Genomic DNA, 17,674 nt, shown 5'->3' with positions numbered 1-17,674 from the left:
CCTCATCATCTTCATCTTCTACGTCCGTTTTTTTGTTGTGTTTTTTTTTTTTCTCCCCGCCCCAGCTTTAAATAGCTCTTTCGGCGGAGCGGGGAGGCCCCCGCAGCGGCGCGGGAGGGGACGCTGGGGACACGGAAGGCGGAGGGTGCTCGGCAGCGCTGCAGGCAGCCCCGGCCGGGCAGGAGCAGCAGCAGCGGCTGCAGCGGCCCCTCGGGTGCCAATGGTGCACCAGGGTGTGGAAGGGGTGGGGAGGGACAGAGGGCCACGTATGGACAGATGGACGGGGATGGACAGATGGACATGGTGCTCCGCATGCCCTCGCGGGGAGGGTTGGGTGGGAGCACAGCACCCCAAGGTGGGTGCCACGGCACCCCGGCAGGCACAGCACCAGGACTACCCTGGAGAGCTGACTGGAGCTGGGGGACCCTGGGGGTGAGGGTCCCCCCTGCACTGAGAGCTGCACTGTGCCCCCTCCTCCCCGGTCCACCTCCCATGCCGGGTGCTTCCCACCAGGGCCAGCACCCACCGTGCCCAGCTGCAGGGGGAATGCCTGGCACCCCTCCCAAATCACCCACTGCCCGGGGCTTTCCTGCTGCAGGAGGCTGGGGCACCCACCAGCACTGCAGGCAGAAGGAAGACCCCAGTCCCTGCCACGGGCACACACCCACCCCCTGCCCACGCACCCAGTGCCGCTCTCAAATCCCAGCAGGGCCCAGACGTCCACCCATGGCCACAGCTGCCACCAAGAGCTGACCTGCAAAGGGACACATCCATCCCGATCCCAGCAGGAGCAGGGCACACGGCAGCAGGATGCCCGTGGGAGGAGGGAACAGCGGCAGGGCGGCTGGAATAGGAGTGTGAAGAAACGCCTCTTGCCTGCTCTGTCCGGAGCCAGCTAACGAGGCCATATTTGAAATGCTTCGCATACCTCCGGTCATCAGATTAGCGAGATGCAGAAGGTAAAGCAGAGGGCAAGGGGAGCTCTCCTGAGGAGGCCATCCTCGGCCTCCTGCTCCCACCGGCTGCAGGAGATGAGGACAAAGTCCCCAGCCAGCAGCGGGGCACGGGGATGGGAGCCAGGGAGCGATGGGCGCCTGGATCCACCTCCTGCTGTGATCCCCACTGCACGCTGTGCGGATGCAGGATGGAAAGATGGGGAGGAACACCCAGTCCAGCACCCACAGCCCCAGGTTTAGTCACCCTGGATGTCCACAAGCCCATTGCCACATGGGCAGTGGCCACCAGCCACTCCCACCCCTCATAACCCCATGGCCCAGTCAAGACCTAGACCTGCTTTAAGACCTTTCAATATACACAGGAGCTCATAAGAAAGAACGAGGAAGACTTTCTAACATGTCCTGTCATGACAGCACAAGGGACAATGTTTTTAAATTGATAGAGGGCAGGGTTAGGTTGGACATAGGGAAGAAATGTATTATTAGGCTGGTGAGGCTCCAGGACAGGTTGCCTAGAGGAGTTGTGGATGCTCTATCATTGGAAGTGTTCAAAGTCAGGTTGGTCAGGGCTTTGCAGAACATGATCTAGTGAATGGTGTCCCAAGATCTGAGGTGGGGTTGGACTAGATGATCTTCAAAGATCCCTTCCAACCCACACCATTCTATGAGTCTATAAAAGGAGGCAAGACCCCACACAGCCTCCAAGCAATGTCTACAGACACAGCTCATTTGCCCTCCCTTGATCTGGTCCCAAGCCCGGATTCCTGCAAAGCAGAGGGCAGAGCACTGGTCTGCAACTCCCATGGGTGTAGACCTCCTTCCATCTGGCTTTGTACCAGCACTGACAGGCCTCGAGCCATCCCTAAGACATCAGTGATCCTTAGCCACCAATGGTCCTCCTCAGCCATGCTCCAGCTCCAGTAGAAGCTGGAAAGCAGGAACATGTCTCCAACCAGCAAGTACTTCCTCCACAGAGGAAGCAAAGCTGAAAGCACTTGGATCTGCAAACACTTAAGACATTTCAGGGTCAGGGTGTTCAAGAGAGAACCCCTCAGCCTTCAGAATGTTCAGGTGAAAGACTGAGGACTCAGACATGGACCTCAAACTGCTTTTTTTGGCCAGCCTCTGAGGGACAGAAAGAGGCACCAAAGCCACATGGGCTAGTCCTAGCAAAAATAAGTGATAACTGATAACCCCAGGACCCTTAGGAACACCAAGAGACCACCTGTGTCTGAGTGGATGGAGCTGCTCATTTGCGCACAGCCGAAGGCTCCTAAGGAAGACCATGGGAGATGGATATTGCCCAGCTATCCCCACGAAGAGCTGGAGCAAAGGCATGAACTCAAGGAGGGTTTGCGAAGCCAAAAATGAAACATCCATCAAGCCACAGCCATGGGCAAGACCAGAGCTGCCTTCCAACCATGGGCAACCACCAGCAAACCCCGAGATGATCAGAGACAGCAGCACCAGGGGACACAGGAGATGGCCATGCCCCATCTCATCATACCAGAGCATGAACCCAACCCAACTCTCACTCAAGCCTGGGCCATCAGCCAAAAAGTGCTGACCAAACTCATGCCACTGTCAACTAGGGTCTCACAAGTGGCAGCAGCCACCCAGAACCCACTGGAGTCACCCAGAAGCACCTCACAGCCCACAGGGCCAGGACACCATCATTCCATGGCCCTCCCACCACCCAGTGTCCAGTGGCATGAAGGTGACAATCAGACCCTTGGGATGAAGCCCAGCTCAGAAGAGACCCAGAAATGACAGGCTACATCTCACACCATGGCACAGGTCCCACCCATCACCCACATCATGTCCCCACTGAAATGTATCACAGCATTGACATGGGGGAGAGCCAGTGACCTAAGCCATTTTCCAGTTCCCACTTCTCTTTGAGCCAGAAGCATGGAGATGGAGAAGCACATCCTACCCAGAAAATCAAAAAACATCATTTTCTTTCTTTGCCACCAGTCCCAGGGTGGAGGCCAATGCACACCTCCCCACGTCGGGGCCACCACGCCACAGGCAACACTCTCTGGAGCTGATGAGTTCTCATCCTCCCAACACAAAGGACGCCCAAGTCGAGGCGATGGAAGACGCGTTGGTAGGAGAAACATTGTTGGAGTCCAAGGACGTAGAGCCAGAGCCACAAATCCCAAGGGAAGACCATGGCCCGAGAGCCAAGGCTTCACAAGATAGACACAGCAGGGCCATTACTTAAGTCCCTTTCCCATGCCACAATGACGGATGGGTGGAAACCAGAGACACCAAGGCAGCCTCTTGGAAACCTTGTGACCTTAAAAATCCTTTTATTCACATAATAACAGGCTGCCACCCATGTGGCAAGGGCTGTCATCTCAGACCCTCAATGCCCTCCACCTGCTTGCAAGGCCACTCAAAAGATGTTATCGACACACCCCCCCAGCCCTGCAGTGCCCCAAAAGGAGAGAACATTGGGGCAGGGAGGACCTGTTCCACAGCACATTTGCACCAACACTGCTGAGATGCCGATGGACCCAAAAGCTTCTTTCCTTCCTGGTCTTCAGATGCCCAAGGGTGAATCGTGCCCTTTGGACTCTCCCAAAGGTGATGGGACCCATAGGTCACCCTCAGCCACTCACTGGGGTCACACCGACTTGCTGCCTGGCTCTCTCTGGAGCTCTCCTAGGGCAACACTGTGGGCATCCCAAGGGACACGGGCCATGGATGGGGACACAGGCTGCTCCTCGCCCCCATGCCCTGATGCTCACCTGGCAGCTTCCCCTGCACCAAGAGTCACAGCCCACCTCCCCACCAGGGCAGGTCCCTCTGGTGAAAGCAAAGTCTGCCTGGGGCCTGATCCTGCCCCACTGCCCATGGCAGAGCCACTCCTGAGCAAGAGTGGACTCACACATTTCCTCTCTGCTGGGCTGAACCCAGGCTTTCCTGGCTGGTTCCTCCTGGAGATGGTTCCTCCTCCAATCACACTTTTGCTCTTCCCTCCTGCCCATACTATACCACTGCCCCCTTCATGAAACCACAGCAGGGTTTAGGTTGGAAGGGACCTCAGAGCCACGGGCAGGGACACCTCCCACTAGACCAGGTTGCTCCAAGCCCCATCCAACCTGCCCTTCAACACTGCCAGGGATGGGGCAGCCACAGCTTCCCTGGGCAACCTGTTCCACCCTCATGGTAAGACTTCCCCATATATAATCTATCCCTGTCCTCTTGCCATTAAAAACCATTGCCCCTTGTCCTGTCATGACAGCCCCTTGAGAAAAGTCTCTCTCCATCTTTCTCAGGGGCCCCTTTATACAATGAAATGTCTTAGCAAGGTCTCACCAGTGCTGTCTCCTCTCCAGGGTGGGCACCTCCAGCTCTCCCAGCCTCTCCAGAGCAGGGCTGTCCCAGCCCATGGACTATTTCCATGTCCATCTCCCCTGGCTGTGCTTTCATAGGTCAATGTGTCTTGTGCTGGGGACTCCAGAGCTGGATGCAGTGCCCTGGGGGGGACGCAGGAAAGCAGAGGGGACAGTCCCCTCCTTGCCCTGCTGGCCATGCTGCCAGTGATGACCCCAGGATGCAGTTGGCTTTCCATGCTGTGAGCGTACAGTGCTGGCTCATGTCCCATCTGTCACCCACTAGTATCTCCAGCCCTTCTCTGTAGAGCCGCTCCCAACCCACCCACCCCCAGGCTGTGCTGGGACTGGGGGTTGCCTCCACCCAGCCACAGGACCTTGGCACTTGGCACCACTGAACCTCTCACTGTCCCTCCTGTCCCATCACCTGCCTGGCAGCAAAACAGCTAATCCTACAAACCAGCTGCCACCAGCAGCTCCATCCCATCCTTAGCCTGTCCCCATGTCCCTACCGAGGTGAGGGGCCACCATTTCCCATGGTGGTTCCCACTCTCTTCCCCAGCCTGGTTGGGCTTTAAGAGCCTTGTCCCCTGGAGGGGGGACACCAGGCCAAGCCAAGCCCCCCCCCCCCACCTCCCTTCAATGGCTGCCAGGGGCAGGGGGGACAACTGGGGGCCTCCCCCAGGTGGGGGAGCCCTGCAAGACCCCCCACACTCCCAGGAGTCAAAGTCGAGCCAGTGGTAAAAGGAGGGCAAAAGGAGGGAAAAAGAAAGAAAGGGGAAAAAAACCCCAGTGCTTTTGAGTGCAATATTTTAGTTGAGCAACAGAGCATGAGTAAAGGAGGGAGCTTTTCGTGGTCTGCTGAGTTTAAGCTATGAGCTGAAAGTTTAACTATTAATACACTTAATCAAGAGGTTGTTCCTACGGCTGGGCTTTGGGAAAACAAATGCGCTGGCAGGGTGAGCAGAGTCAGGGGAGCAGTGGCACCCGCTGCCACCACCCCGGGGAATGTCCCTGCAGGGGGGTGGAAGTGAAGGGGTCGGGACCAGCCAGGGCCAGATCCAGCCTCGGCGGAGCCACAAACGGCCACGGTGGGAGGTGCCAGGGGATGTGGCTTCGAGGGCCACGCACACCGGATCCGGCCCTCCTGCCAGCCCCACCCCCCCCAGGCAAGAGGTTTGGCAGAGGGGGCAATTTTTGGGAGGGGACGTCATCCCCAGGTCTTGCAGCATCCCCAGGTTCCGGGTAAGCAGCACCTGAGCTGCCAATACCTGCCTGGAATGGCCTCGGTGACACCGGGGGATGCTGGCGGGTGAAGGACACCCAGGGTGGGGGATCCCCAAAACACCCCTCCGTGCCCCCACGGCGTCTCCCCCACCACCAATCTCTGCCGAAGAGGAGGAGGAACAAGCTGACGAGGGGCCCGGCGACCGCAGCCCCTCCGCCCTGCCCGCCCATGGTCCCGGGCAGGAGGTACAGGCAGCTCCTCCACAAAACCCCTGCAAGGACAAGGCACAACCTCCTGCCTGCTTCCCACAGAGGGGGGGAGGGGGTGAGGCGAGGTGGCGCCCCCCAAAACTCCTGCCTGCTCACCCCCCCCGGCCGGCGCTCAGGCGAAACCCGCCCCCCCCCCCCCCCCCCCCCTTCTCTGCCCACGAGGCCACCAAATCCCCGGTCGGCGCCGGGCGGCCGCGGCGGGGGGCCGGGACGAACTTCTGAGCGCCACCGGCGGGTCCTTTGTTACTTTGCTTTTGTTGTCACACGCCGGCGCGTCCCCGTCCCCATCGTCTCGTCACTTGTGTGTCGTCGTCCCCCCCACGTGCCCCCCGACGCCGGCCCCGAGGTCAGGGCGCGACATTTGCCAGCTCGCCGGGCGGCACCGCCGGAGCGACGCCGGTGCCGGTGCCGGCATCCCGGGCTGGCCGGGCACCCGCCGGGAGCCGGGGCCACCAGGCGCGGTGACACTTTTCGGGTGGGAGGCTGGGCCCACGTGACGCCGCGACCGATTTGAATGCGATGCGGTGGCAGGAGCCGCTGGCACCGCCGGGGAGGCGACAGTGAGCGGGAGCGGGCGTCCCCGCCGGCGCCGGGAGCTGCCAACGGGGGTGCTGCTCACGGAGATGGCTCTGCAAAGCTCTTCCGGACGGGAATTTTAAGGAGTGACGGACGGACAGACGGACGGAGAAGGGTTTCCATGCCTACAAGCGCTCCCGCTGAGCGGTACCTGAGGGGGGGGCGGGTGGTCACTACCTCGCCGCCCCCCATCCCCGCCCCTCCTTCACATCCCCTCCTGATCTCACGCCCGCTGCCCCCCCGGGGAGGCGGATGCAGCTCAACTCCCGGGGGAGCGGCCAGGGACAGGAGCGGGGGGGTGCGGGGGGGGGTCCGTCCCTCCGCAGCCCCAGGTGCGGCCGCGCCGCCGGGCGAGGGGGCCGGGGGGCGGGGGGGGGGGGGAACGGACAAAGCGGCACAAAGGCGCTGCTGACACAGCAAGGGCCCGTTTCCAGAGAAACAAAACTTCCGCCGGCTCCGGCCCCGCGCCCCAGGTAGCCGGGCTTGTGCATCCCCCCCCCCCTTCCCCAAATCCAGCCTCAAACCAACCCCAGCACGCCAGCCAACTCCCCCCCCCCCCCCCCCCCCCCCCCCCCCGCGTCTTTCCCCCCCCTCCTCTTCCCGGGGTCGCTGGCAGGGAGCGGGCGGTGAGGGGTAAAGGTTGCGGGGCCGGGGTCAGGGCGCTGCCGAGGCGCACACATGTGATCCGTTATCGCAGGATGTGTGCGCAGCTTTGTTTATGCGTGGGACGCGGAGCGGGGCGGGCGGCGACGCGGGGGCCCACCCCACAGCCATCCCCATCCCACCCCCCTTCCTTCTCCCTCTATCCCAAATCAATCATCCCAGCAAAGAATAAACCGATCCAAAGCAAACGCGGGCCCGCGGGAAGGACGTCGCCGGTTGCGGGATGCGGCGAAAAAAAAAATAAAAATACTACTAATAAAAATAAAATAAACGGGGAAAAAAACAAATGCGGTGTGCCGCGGTTCAGCGGAGTTTGGTGCCATAATCGCAGGGCTGAGGCACGATTCCCAAACGCCCCTGTGGCTTCGGGGCTGGCAGCACCCGCGGCCAGCGCGGACGAGGGATATTCCAGGGCGGCCGCTGGACCCGGCTGGATCTTTGGGTGCCGGGGTGCGCCGGGCACCCTCCCCGCCGGAGCTGGGGGGGGAGCGAGAGGTTCGGGAATCCCATCTGACGGCCAAGCAGGGGGGGGGGGTTTACTCGGGAAGGGGCGGGGGGGGGGGGGGGATAATAAAGTTGGGTTAGTTGTTGCACATGGCTGGGCGATGGCGAGCGGCGCCGCTCCCACGACCACCGCGGGCACCGGCGGAGGAGCCCGACCACTGCTGCAGCCCGGGGGGGCCAGGGGCACCCCGGCAGGGAGCCCTGGCGCGGGGGCACCGCTGCAGTCGCGGACGCGAGGAAGGGGCTGCCCCCCCAACCACCACCCCCCCCCTCCACGCGAGATCCGCCCCGGGGGGCAGCGGCCGCCCCCGCCGCCCCCGGCCCCGCCGCCACCATTGTCACCCGGGAAACCACCGGGCGATGCCGCGGCGGCCCGGGGCGGCGGGGGGCGGGGGGCTCGCCCCCATCCCTCCCTCTCGGTTCCCAGCATATCCCCGCCGGGGTGCGGGGTACCGGGAAAGGAAACGGGAGGGAGAGAAGACGGGGTTCAGCCGCACCGAGAAAAACTTTGCTCGTTATCCCCATGCACCCCCTCGGGAAGCGGCGGGAGGGGTCGGCGCCGCGCAGGCAGCACCGGCCGGGCCCCGGCGCGGGCAGGCGGGCAGACGGCCAGCTCCGCGCCCCGCCGCCGCCGCGGGCAGCCGGTAACGGCGCCGGGCGCAGCGGAGCCAGCCCCAGCCGCCCCTCGCCAAACTTTTTCTTCTCCCCCTTCCCTTTTTCTCCACCACCACCCACACACACACCTTCTCTCCCCCACCCCAACTCCGCCGTCCGCCCGGGGGCCGGCACCTACCGCCGGTCCGGGAGCCGCTGCGGGCAGCGCTACCGGGAGCAGCGGGAGCTGCCCGGGAGCTGGGGGAGAGGGAAGGGCAGGGGGTGCGGGGAAGAGGGTGTCGAGCACCTGCCCGGCGCCGAGGGGCTTCAAGGGAGCGCGGGGCGCGGGGGGGGGGTTGGGGGGGTTGTCCCGCCGCAGGGCCGCCGCACACCCACCTCCTCATCGCCGCTCGCTCGGGGAGTGCTCGGCCCCCGATCGCTGCACGGCGCTGCCGCCGCTGCCCGCGGCTGCCGGCAAAACCCGGACCGGACCCGCCCGCGCCGCCCGCGCGCGCCCCCCGCCGCCCCGCGCGCGCGCCGCCCGCCGCGACACCCGGCAGCCCCCCCGGGGTCACCCCCCGCTGTGACACCCATGGGCCACCCGACCCCAAGGGTGGTACCGGGGGGGACGGCGGCGCCTTCCCCCGCGGGTCCCACCTGCTCCCCACGGGTGGTACCGGGGTGTGCTCCCCAGGTCTTGGCTGCTTCCCCCCTCGGGTGTCACCCCTCTGGGACACCCACGGGCCATCCACCTTCACAAGTGGTATTGGGGTGTGCCCCCCCGTGTCCCATCTGCCCCCCACGGGTGTCACCCTTCCGTGACCCCCCCATGAGCCATCAACCCCCATAAGTGTCACTGGGGGGGTGTGTGTGTGTCCCGGGTCCTGGTCACCCACACGAGTGTCGTGGCAGTGTGTGTGTGTCCCCTCCACTGTGTTCCGCCCACCCCACAGGTGTCACAGCACTGTGCCCCCCCGTGTCCCATCTGCCCCCACGGGTGGTACGGGAGTGCACCCCTCACATCCCATCTGCTCTCCACAGGTGGTCACCCCACTGTGACCCCTGTGTCTTATCTGTCTCCCCCCCTGGTAGTCTTATCTGTCCTGCCCCATGTCACATCCACCCCCTATGGGTGTCACCCCACTTCAGTCCCCCCCACGCGTGTCCCATCAGCACCTGTAGGACATCACCATGGTGTGGCCCCTCTAAACTCCATTTACTCCCATGGGTGTCACCACACTGTTCCCCCCCATGTGACATCCACTCCCACAGGTGATACTGGGGTGTGTCCCCATGGGTGTCACCCTGCTGGGAACCCCGTGTCCTATCTAACCCCCCAGGGGTGTCACTACATTGTGCCTCCCCAAGTCCCATGACCTCCATGAGTGTCACCCCACTGTGTACCCCCATGTCCCACCTGCCCACACAGGTGTCACCCCACCGTATCCCCCCCAGTCTACACCCATCTACAACACAGTGTCACCCCAGTGTCCCTCCCCATCCCTCTTGTGTCACCCTGCTGTGTCTTCCCCCCAGCCCCTCTGCCTCAGGGGTGGTATCCCCATGTTTGTCCCCATGCCTTCCCTCCTTCACCATGTGGCCTGTTCTCTGTCCAGCCCCAGGGTTGTTGCCCTGCACCCCTGCATCGATGTGCTCTGTGAGGCATCCCCCTAGGGTGCTCCTGCAGCCCCCATCCACCCATGGAAGCTTCACCTTGGCAGGTGGGCCCCATTCCTGTGTCCTCCACTGTGGGGTGACCCCAGAGTGTTCCCCATCTCTGTGTCCCCTTCTGTGGGGTGTCTCTCCTCATGTTCTTCAGCCCTCCGTGTCCCCTGTGGGGTGCCCATCCCTCTGTTCCCCCCCATGGAGTGTCCCCTGTGGAGTGCCCAATCCATCTGTCCCCACGGCAGGGTGTCCCCATGGGTGCACCCCATCTCTCTGCACCTTGTGGGGTGCAGCTGGCAGCAGAGTGCAGAAGCGAGGGACACCCCCTGGGGCCTGGGATGCAGAGGGGTGGGACCCCCAGGGTGCAGAGCCCCCTCTATGCCACCACCACCTCCCAGGAGCATGGGTTGAAACCCCCCTGAATAAACAGTGAATAATCGATGGTATCGGCAAGTCCCCCTGAGGGAGGGGACAAACTCCGGGAGGTTTGGCCCCCGCAGGGGGTGACACTCTTGGCCCAGAAGTTTCCTGCTCAACTTTTTGGCAGGATTTTTTGCTTTGTGGGGGAAGGGAGAGCAGAGATTTCTTTCCCACCCCCACCCCCACCCCCCCGCCCCCCCTTGAAGGGTGAGCACTGAAAAATTGGAAGTTCAAAAAACTGCTTGAAACCCCCACTCCTCAGCCGAGAGCAGCTTTCTAGGGACAAACAGCCCCCCAAAAAAAAACCAAACCCAACAACCCACCACCCCCAATTCCCGCAGCCTTTTCCGTTGCCAACAAAATACCCAAAACCTCCCGAAAGCAGCAGCCCTGACAAAAATGAAACTGGGTTTGTGTTGCCGTTGATTTTTTCTCTGTTTTTCACAGGAATATGAAATCGCTTCCCACCCCGTTCCTGCCTCGAAAGGAAACAAAAAAAGGCAAGATTGGGGCTGGGGGGGAAGGGTCTGGGGGAGCATGGAGGGGCTCTTTGTATTTGATCCACATCTCGTTAATTATGCACCTCTCACATATTTAGCCACTGGGATTTTGACACGTGGGAGCTGTGATGATGCTCGACTTCCCAAAAGTGTCCCTCCTGGGGGGCAGTGAGGTAGGGGGGACACTGCCCCGGCTCCCTGGGACACCCTCTGTGCCAGCTCCCTGGCTGGCAGAGCCTCGCCTGCTCTGCTCACCCTCCCAGAAGTGCTCCTCACCTGCTGCCTCCAAAGAAGGTGGTGGAAGAGCCTCGTGCCAGGCACAGGATGTGGGTGGCACCAGTGACGAGGGAGAAGGGACAGCATCCCACCTCAGCCCAGCCATGGTGACACCAGCACCCTTAGCAGATGACACCTTCTTACCCAGGTGAGCTTCACCCAGGCCATTTAATTTGCCTTTTATTTTTTTCTGTTTTTAATGACCTGAGGGTGCCCTGACCCCCTGATGCAACCATGAGATATGATATCCCCCTTGCAGACTCTGCAGTGGTGGCACCTGGAGCTTGCAACCCACCCAAGGTCTTCTTCTGGCCCTGGTGGGATTCCACAGCTGTGGCATATTTGGAAATCTCACATGAACGAAAATAGCCTTGATTGAGTGGGGGCTGAAGTCCTCTGAGAGAAGGGAAACTGAGGCACAGAGCCAAGCTGGGAGTTGCTCACAGTGGTGGCAGCAAAGCTGGGGCTGCAGCCCAGTGCTCCCTAGCCAACCACCACCCTGCTCCCAGCACTGCAGCCCTGAGAAGGACAGGGTTCCCCAGTGCCCCCAGCTGCCACATCCCCATGGCAAAGGGACAACAAAGACATTATCCTGGGGACACAGCCCATGAGCCGCTGTCCTGCTACTGGAGCCCCTTCACATAGTGTGCTGGGGGCTGTGGGGCAGATGGGGGACAGGGATGGAGGGAAAAGGGGACAGTGATGGAGGGTGAGAGGGCGGGGATGAGGGGACAGGGATGGAAGATGACAGGGACAGGGATGCAGAGTGTGGGGCTGGGGATGGAGGGTGGGAGGGATAAGGATGGAGGATAAATCGGACTCTCCATCTCCAAGGATGGAGAGTGAGTGGGACTGGGATAGAGGGTGAGGGGAATGGGGATGAAGTATGAGTGGGACAGGGATGGAAGGCACAGGAGACAGGGACAGATGGCAAGGGGGCAGAGGGAAAGCCACCCTGCAAACAGCAGCGCTGCCTCTGCTCTCTGCCCGCCAGAACTGGTGCCAAGATTTCCCTGCCATGTTGGGCACCAGGGCTGTCACTGCAGGGTGGGAGCTGCCTCCCCCCAGGCGTGCCAGCTTCCACCTGGGGGCACAGGGCCGGGAATAATTTGGGGGGTGACACGGGACATGGAGGCGATGCTGGGCAGCCCAGCCTTGCAGCAGTGAAGCGGGGGTCAGGCAGGTCCATGCCCCCCCCAGGTGGCAGCGGGGCACTGTGGGATAGTAGCTGGAGGGTTGCCAGGTCTGTAGGAGCAAGAGACATGTCCCAACAGCCTCCAGAGCACCAACACACTCCAAAATACCCAACCTCAGCCCCCTCAGCCCGGCTGCTGCCATCCAAGTGGGTTACAGAGCTGGCACCTGCCTGTCACCTCCTCCACGCTGGGTGCAGAGCATCTTCTGGTGCCCAGATGCTGTGCCAGGAGCCCCAGACCTTGGTGACAAAACCACCTGGAGCTGGGGTGGGGGAACCCGGTGGGAAGCTGGACCAGTTCCTCCAGATGCTACACCTGGAGACCCTCTACTCTGGAGAACTGGGATCAGGCTGGTACAACACCCAGCTCGTCTGTGTCGTCTGTAACGCCGCCCCCCCCCTCCCCCCCTTTTTTTTTTTTTTATATATAAGCCAGTTTGCCCACCTTGGCCCCTTCCAGTGCTGGGGAGCAGAGCTGGATCCACCTGCATTTTTTGGGCGCTGACCTCTGAGACTGTGCCCAGGGTCAGAATGACCCAGCACTGCTGCCCCGGGCAGTGGGCTCTGCTTGTGCCCAGCCAAGCCCAGGGGACACGACATCCCCTCGTCCCCCAGCTGAGGGGTGGTGGGAGTCACCCCCCTCCCCCCGCAGCACGGAGCCCCGCCGGCCCCCGCAGCCCGTTACTGGAGGCTCCGTCTGCCTCCGTTAATTTTTAACCCCAGCTGTCTCGCACATGGCGGGCACTGGCCGCGCTCCCCGGGACGTGCCACAGCCGCTCGGCACAGGGATGGGCCAGCCCTTCCTGGAAAGGGGTTCGGGGGGATGAGACACGCCAGCCCCCGCTGCCCACGGGGTTGCTGGATGGTTCGTGTTCCTCACGGGAGCCCAGCGGGGTCTCCAGGGCACTCGGGACAGGGAACACAGGTGGTGGGGAGGCATGTGGCCCGGGGGGAGCCGCGGGAGCCGCGGGTTCCCCACCCTGCCCACGGGAGCAGCCGCTGTCCGGGAATGTCCTGGCAGGGGGGACCCGGGCCTCAGAGCAAACAGGGGCGGTGGCAGCGAGCGGCAGAAGGGCAGGAAGCCACGTTCCCTCTGCCCTCGCCCACCTCAGCGTGGCCAAGAGAGGGGGGAGCACGGCAGAGAGCCGGGGGAGCTGGCAAGAGGTGGCGGGGCGAGACCCCCCAGATCAGCCCTTTTGGGGGCTGAGGAGCTGCTCACGTGGTGCCAAGGGACACCGTGGCCATCGGGGAGCCCCGGACACGACCTTGGCTGGGAGAAGGACAAGCGGGTGCCCTGGGCACAGCCCTGGGGCTGGGCTGCTGGGTCTGCATGTCAGGCAGCAGGAGAGGCAGCAGGACACCCGCAGCATTCCCACCCCCAGGGACCCTGGCAGGCACTGGGGGTTGGGGTTTTTTTTTTCGTTGGGTTTGTTGTGGGGTTTTTTCGGGTGTTTTTTTCTTTTTTTTCTTTTTTTTTTTTTCGAGCCGGGGATTCGCCTGGAATTCAGACGCCCACGTGGTCCAAAATAGCCTGGCTCCAACATCCGGAGCGCCCTGGAAAAGCCATCTGCCTGCACAGGCAGGGCAGGCAGCCACGGGGCTGGGGCACAGCTCCCAGCCCTTCCCAGTGGCTCCTGCTGCCCACGTCTGCTCCGGGGGGGGAGGGTCACCCAAGCCCCACCAACGGGAGGACAGTCAGGGGACACTGGTCCTATGGCACATAGCACGGGAGCTTTCCCAGCAGCTCCAGGTTTTTGGTTCAACCCAGGGTGCTGGGCGTGGGGAGACACTAGTGGCATGAAAACACCCGTTCTCAGACCAGGGTGGCTGTGCTTCAGGTGGGAGCTGAAGTGCGGGGCAAGCCAGGCTCTGGAGGAACATCAGTCCTGCTCCACTCTGTCCTCCCCTGCTTTGTCTCCTGGCCAGCCCTGTTGTCATAGAATCACAGAGTCCGAGGCTGGTTGGGATTGGAAGGGACCTGAAAGATCATGTAGTTCCAACCCTTCTTTCATGGCCAGGGACACCGCCCACTAGACCAGGTTACTCCAGGCCCCATCATCTCAGATCCCACATCAGCCCTAGCACCTGGGATGGGAGGACATCTGCTCAACATCGTCCCTCCTCTCAAGTCCCCACCATGGGGCCAGTGGGGCTGGATGAGGCTTCCGAAACTGCTTCTGCCTGCAGCAGCTGTCCACCCAAACAAGCAAACATCAACTGGTCATGGTAACCACAAGGGTAGAAAAAGACATTCAGTTGTTTCCCTGGGAAATATCAAAAGTTACTTGTGGCAAGAACTAATCTGGGCATGCCTGAGTCAGGAGTCATGTGGAGAAGCAACCGTGAAAACTGTGCTTGGCTGCTCAGCAGCCAGGACCCCACCTTCTGCCCAGCACACCAGGCTCCATGCTGCCTGCACCCCAGGTCCTGCCTGGACACCTTCCTGGCAGGCAGCCCCAGCAGGCAGCAGGGATCTGGGCTCCTGAGGACAATGGGAGATCTCACCTGAGCATGTTTGTGTTTTACTGAAGGCCACGGAGAAGCAATGGCTTGGAGCTTCTAGATTAAGACCTGGTTGATGGCAGCATTCCTCTGTACACGTTGGTGTCCACGGGCCGGCAGCCAGCGATGTCCATGGGCACAGGAGAAGATGATCTCTGGGTTGCCTAAGCAGGGAACCATCCCCATTTTACAGGGAACCCTTTGCACCAGGACAGGGTCCAGTCCAGTCTGGGGGAACTGGTCCACCAGGAGCCCTGGGAGCAGAGCCTCTTGCCAGCAAGGACACCAATCTGGGGGGAAGGTCTGAAAAAGTGAACCTCCCAGGAGCCCCAGAAGCGTGGTGACCTCAGAGCAGAGATTAACCGTAAGGGTTATGAGGGTCTCCATGAAAACCTCCATTGTCCATCACAGCCCTGTGGAGGCAGGTTTGTTCACCTCACTGGGTGACCCCACAGTCACAAGGCCTCTGAGATCCCTCCTGGACATGTTTTCCCTCATTTCACATCCCTTCTTCCCAGTAAAGCTGCTGCAGCTCAGCCTGGACCGGGGGGCTGGGGACATGAGCCATGCCCACTCTCCCTTGAAGAAAGGATTCTCAAATGCTAGCTTCTCCACTTGGGTTGGTCTCTTTTGCCCAGTTCCACCATCTCAGACCTGAGGAGCAACCATGCCCTGGCTCAGCCATGCTGCAGCAGTGCCCCAAATCCACCCCACTCCTCTCTGCTTGCCTTTGCTGCCCGTAAAAGACGTCAGCAGCAACGTGTGATCCATGGTATTGAAAGAAGCTGAGAGATCTGACTCTATGGGTGTAGGAAGCTGTCCTCCCCTTGATCACCTAAACACCATCCATCATCCAGGCTGATGCCACTTCTGCACTGATCTGCAGCCTGTAATGGATTGGAAGACATCAAAAGGACCCGTTACGTCCAGGTGGCTCTTCTGGAAAGGAAGTTTAGGGGCTGAGCAGCAACTGCATGTCCCTTGCATCACATCCTTAACCACCTGAGAAACCTGCAAGATGTCTCTCCTTGCTCCATCTTCAAGGAACCTTTCAACATCAGAGCTCTGCTACAAGGGCAGCATCAAATCCTTGGGCAAGCTTGTGCAAGGGTCCTATCAGCGTCTTCTGGGAGACACTTTGTGAAGCAAACTGAAAAGCAGGAGCATGGGGCTGTGCTCACCTGCAACTCCTGCTGTCAGAGAAGCCACCCCTTCACCAGGAAGTCTTCTGTGACTTGTCTGGGAACATGGGCCTTTCCTGGGGACCAGCCAGCAGCTCCTTCCCTCCTCCCCATCCCACCTTGCTGCTCTCCTCTGCTGAAGGCTTCCCAGCACCCAGTCACTCCCCACACTCAGGAAGGACCTCTGCAGCTCCCCAGGGACATCTAGCATTGAAAATGTGGAGAAGACTCCATTGGTGGGTGGAGAAGAGCTAGGCCTGAAGCTCCAACTTGTAGCTCCACTTCTGGGGCAAACACAACTCAAGAAATCACGGCAAAGAGCCAGCCTGGAGTTGGATGGAAACAGATCACCATCTCCTTACCTAGGAAGACCAACTGGACTTGTCAAGAGGAAAGAAATTCATCTACATCTCACACATATGGTCTCATCCTAATGGATATGTATGAGCATAAGGGAAGAAGAATAACCTTCTGGTTAGGCTAAGGGCTTGGCAGTTGAGATTTCACGATGCTATTCTCAGCGCTGTCCACACCTTGCTCCAAAGCCTTGAAAAGCTCTTTATCCATCCCCAGGCCTCACGTTTCCATCTGGAAATGTGTCCAATACCTATTTTGCACTCACAGTGAAGGAGAGAGGAGGGACATTTGAGATGCCTCTCCTTCCTCGGGCAACGGTTGTTTAAAGAGAGGGCAGGAGAGATGGGGAGAGCAGAGAGCCACGAGGCTCTGCTGGGAAAGCTCCAGTGCTGCTTCAGGCTGCCTGGAAAACTCAGATCTCAGTGGAAAGAGGGAAAATGTCCTTCCCAAGGAGCCTGGGGCAGCACAGCTTGTCACCTCCGATAGCCCAGAGCGAGCTGGAAAGCCCAGAGCCTGTTTTCATCCTCATGGCCCAGCCCTAGATGCTCCCTGGGTTGGATGTCTTCCAGGAGAGATGCACTTCCAGGAAAGTGCTGCCTGAGCACCCAGGACCACCCACCTGACTGCCAGCCAGGCTGGAGGCAATGGGCTGCTGGTGGAAACCCATTGTTTATCAGCAAATATGCTCCTAGAAGTCTGCTCTTACCTGCTCAAGGAGGACCATGCTCACCACTGGGACCTGCAGGAGCTGGTGGCCTTGCTGGACATGCTCCAGGGAAGGAGGTGCTCCAGGAATGTGGTACTCCAGGTGCCCTGAGGCGTTCCAGGTGCCCCAAGGTGCTCCAGGGGCCCACAGCACATGGATGAGCTGGAACTGGGAGATGTCACTGGCTTTCTGGAGTCGTTTCACTTCCGGAGGATGAAATGTCTCCTTATCACTTCCCATTGCTCGGAAAGCATCACCCACCACCAGCACAGGCATGGGGGTCCCAGCCCCATGGTCACCACAGATCCATGAGTGGACCAAGGATGTCCCTCCTCATCCTGCCTCCTCCAGCCCACATGCTCCCCAGCTCCAGCACAGGCTGAGACCCCCCTCCCCAGTCAGATGCCAGGACCAGCTCCCTCCTCCACCTCTTCCATCTCCTCCACCTTCTCCTCCTCTCATGGGCCATTTCTGCAGGAGGCCCAGCCCTGCAAGGAGAACACAGAGCATCCAGAGCAGCCATAAATCCTTTCCTGCAGCTCAGGGCTCTGCCAAACTCTCCCTTCCACCCAAATTTATGGAAAAGTGGGTCCCTGCCAGCAGAGCACAGAGCCTTGGCGAGGTGGAAGAGGCGGCGCTAGGTGCAGAAAGGGGTCCTGCAGCCTCCTCCACCCACAGCCCTTCTCTTTCTCTTCCTCAGGCTGTAACCCTCAGTGGCCTGGGGACAGACACATCCTT

General features: G+C 61.0%; 1 protein-coding gene across 2 annotated transcripts in view; it reads right to left on the bottom strand.

Annotated features, from left to right (window-relative positions):
- Positions 1 to 8,603, bottom strand: part of CXXC5 (CXXC finger protein 5) — a 38,029-nt gene extending 29,426 nt beyond the window's left edge. Inside the window, exon 1 of one of the 2 annotated variants that reach the window (XM_051630921.1) lies at positions 8,531 to 8,603. The gene's annotated coding sequence lies outside the window, so the exon portion shown is untranslated. Of the gene's footprint in view, positions 1 to 8,333; positions 8,354 to 8,530 lie in introns of those variants that run through there. The other variant, XM_051630922.1, reaches the window with a different exon arrangement.
- Positions 8,604 to 17,674: the final 9,071 nt, after the last annotated feature.

This window comes from Apus apus, chromosome 13 (assembly GCF_020740795.1).
Source record: "Apus apus isolate bApuApu2 chromosome 13, bApuApu2.pri.cur, whole genome shotgun sequence".
Taxonomy (NCBI): domain Eukaryota; kingdom Metazoa; phylum Chordata; class Aves; order Apodiformes; family Apodidae; genus Apus; species Apus apus.
Note: the sequence above shows the minus strand (reverse complement) of the source record. Positions and strands in the feature narration are given on the sequence as shown.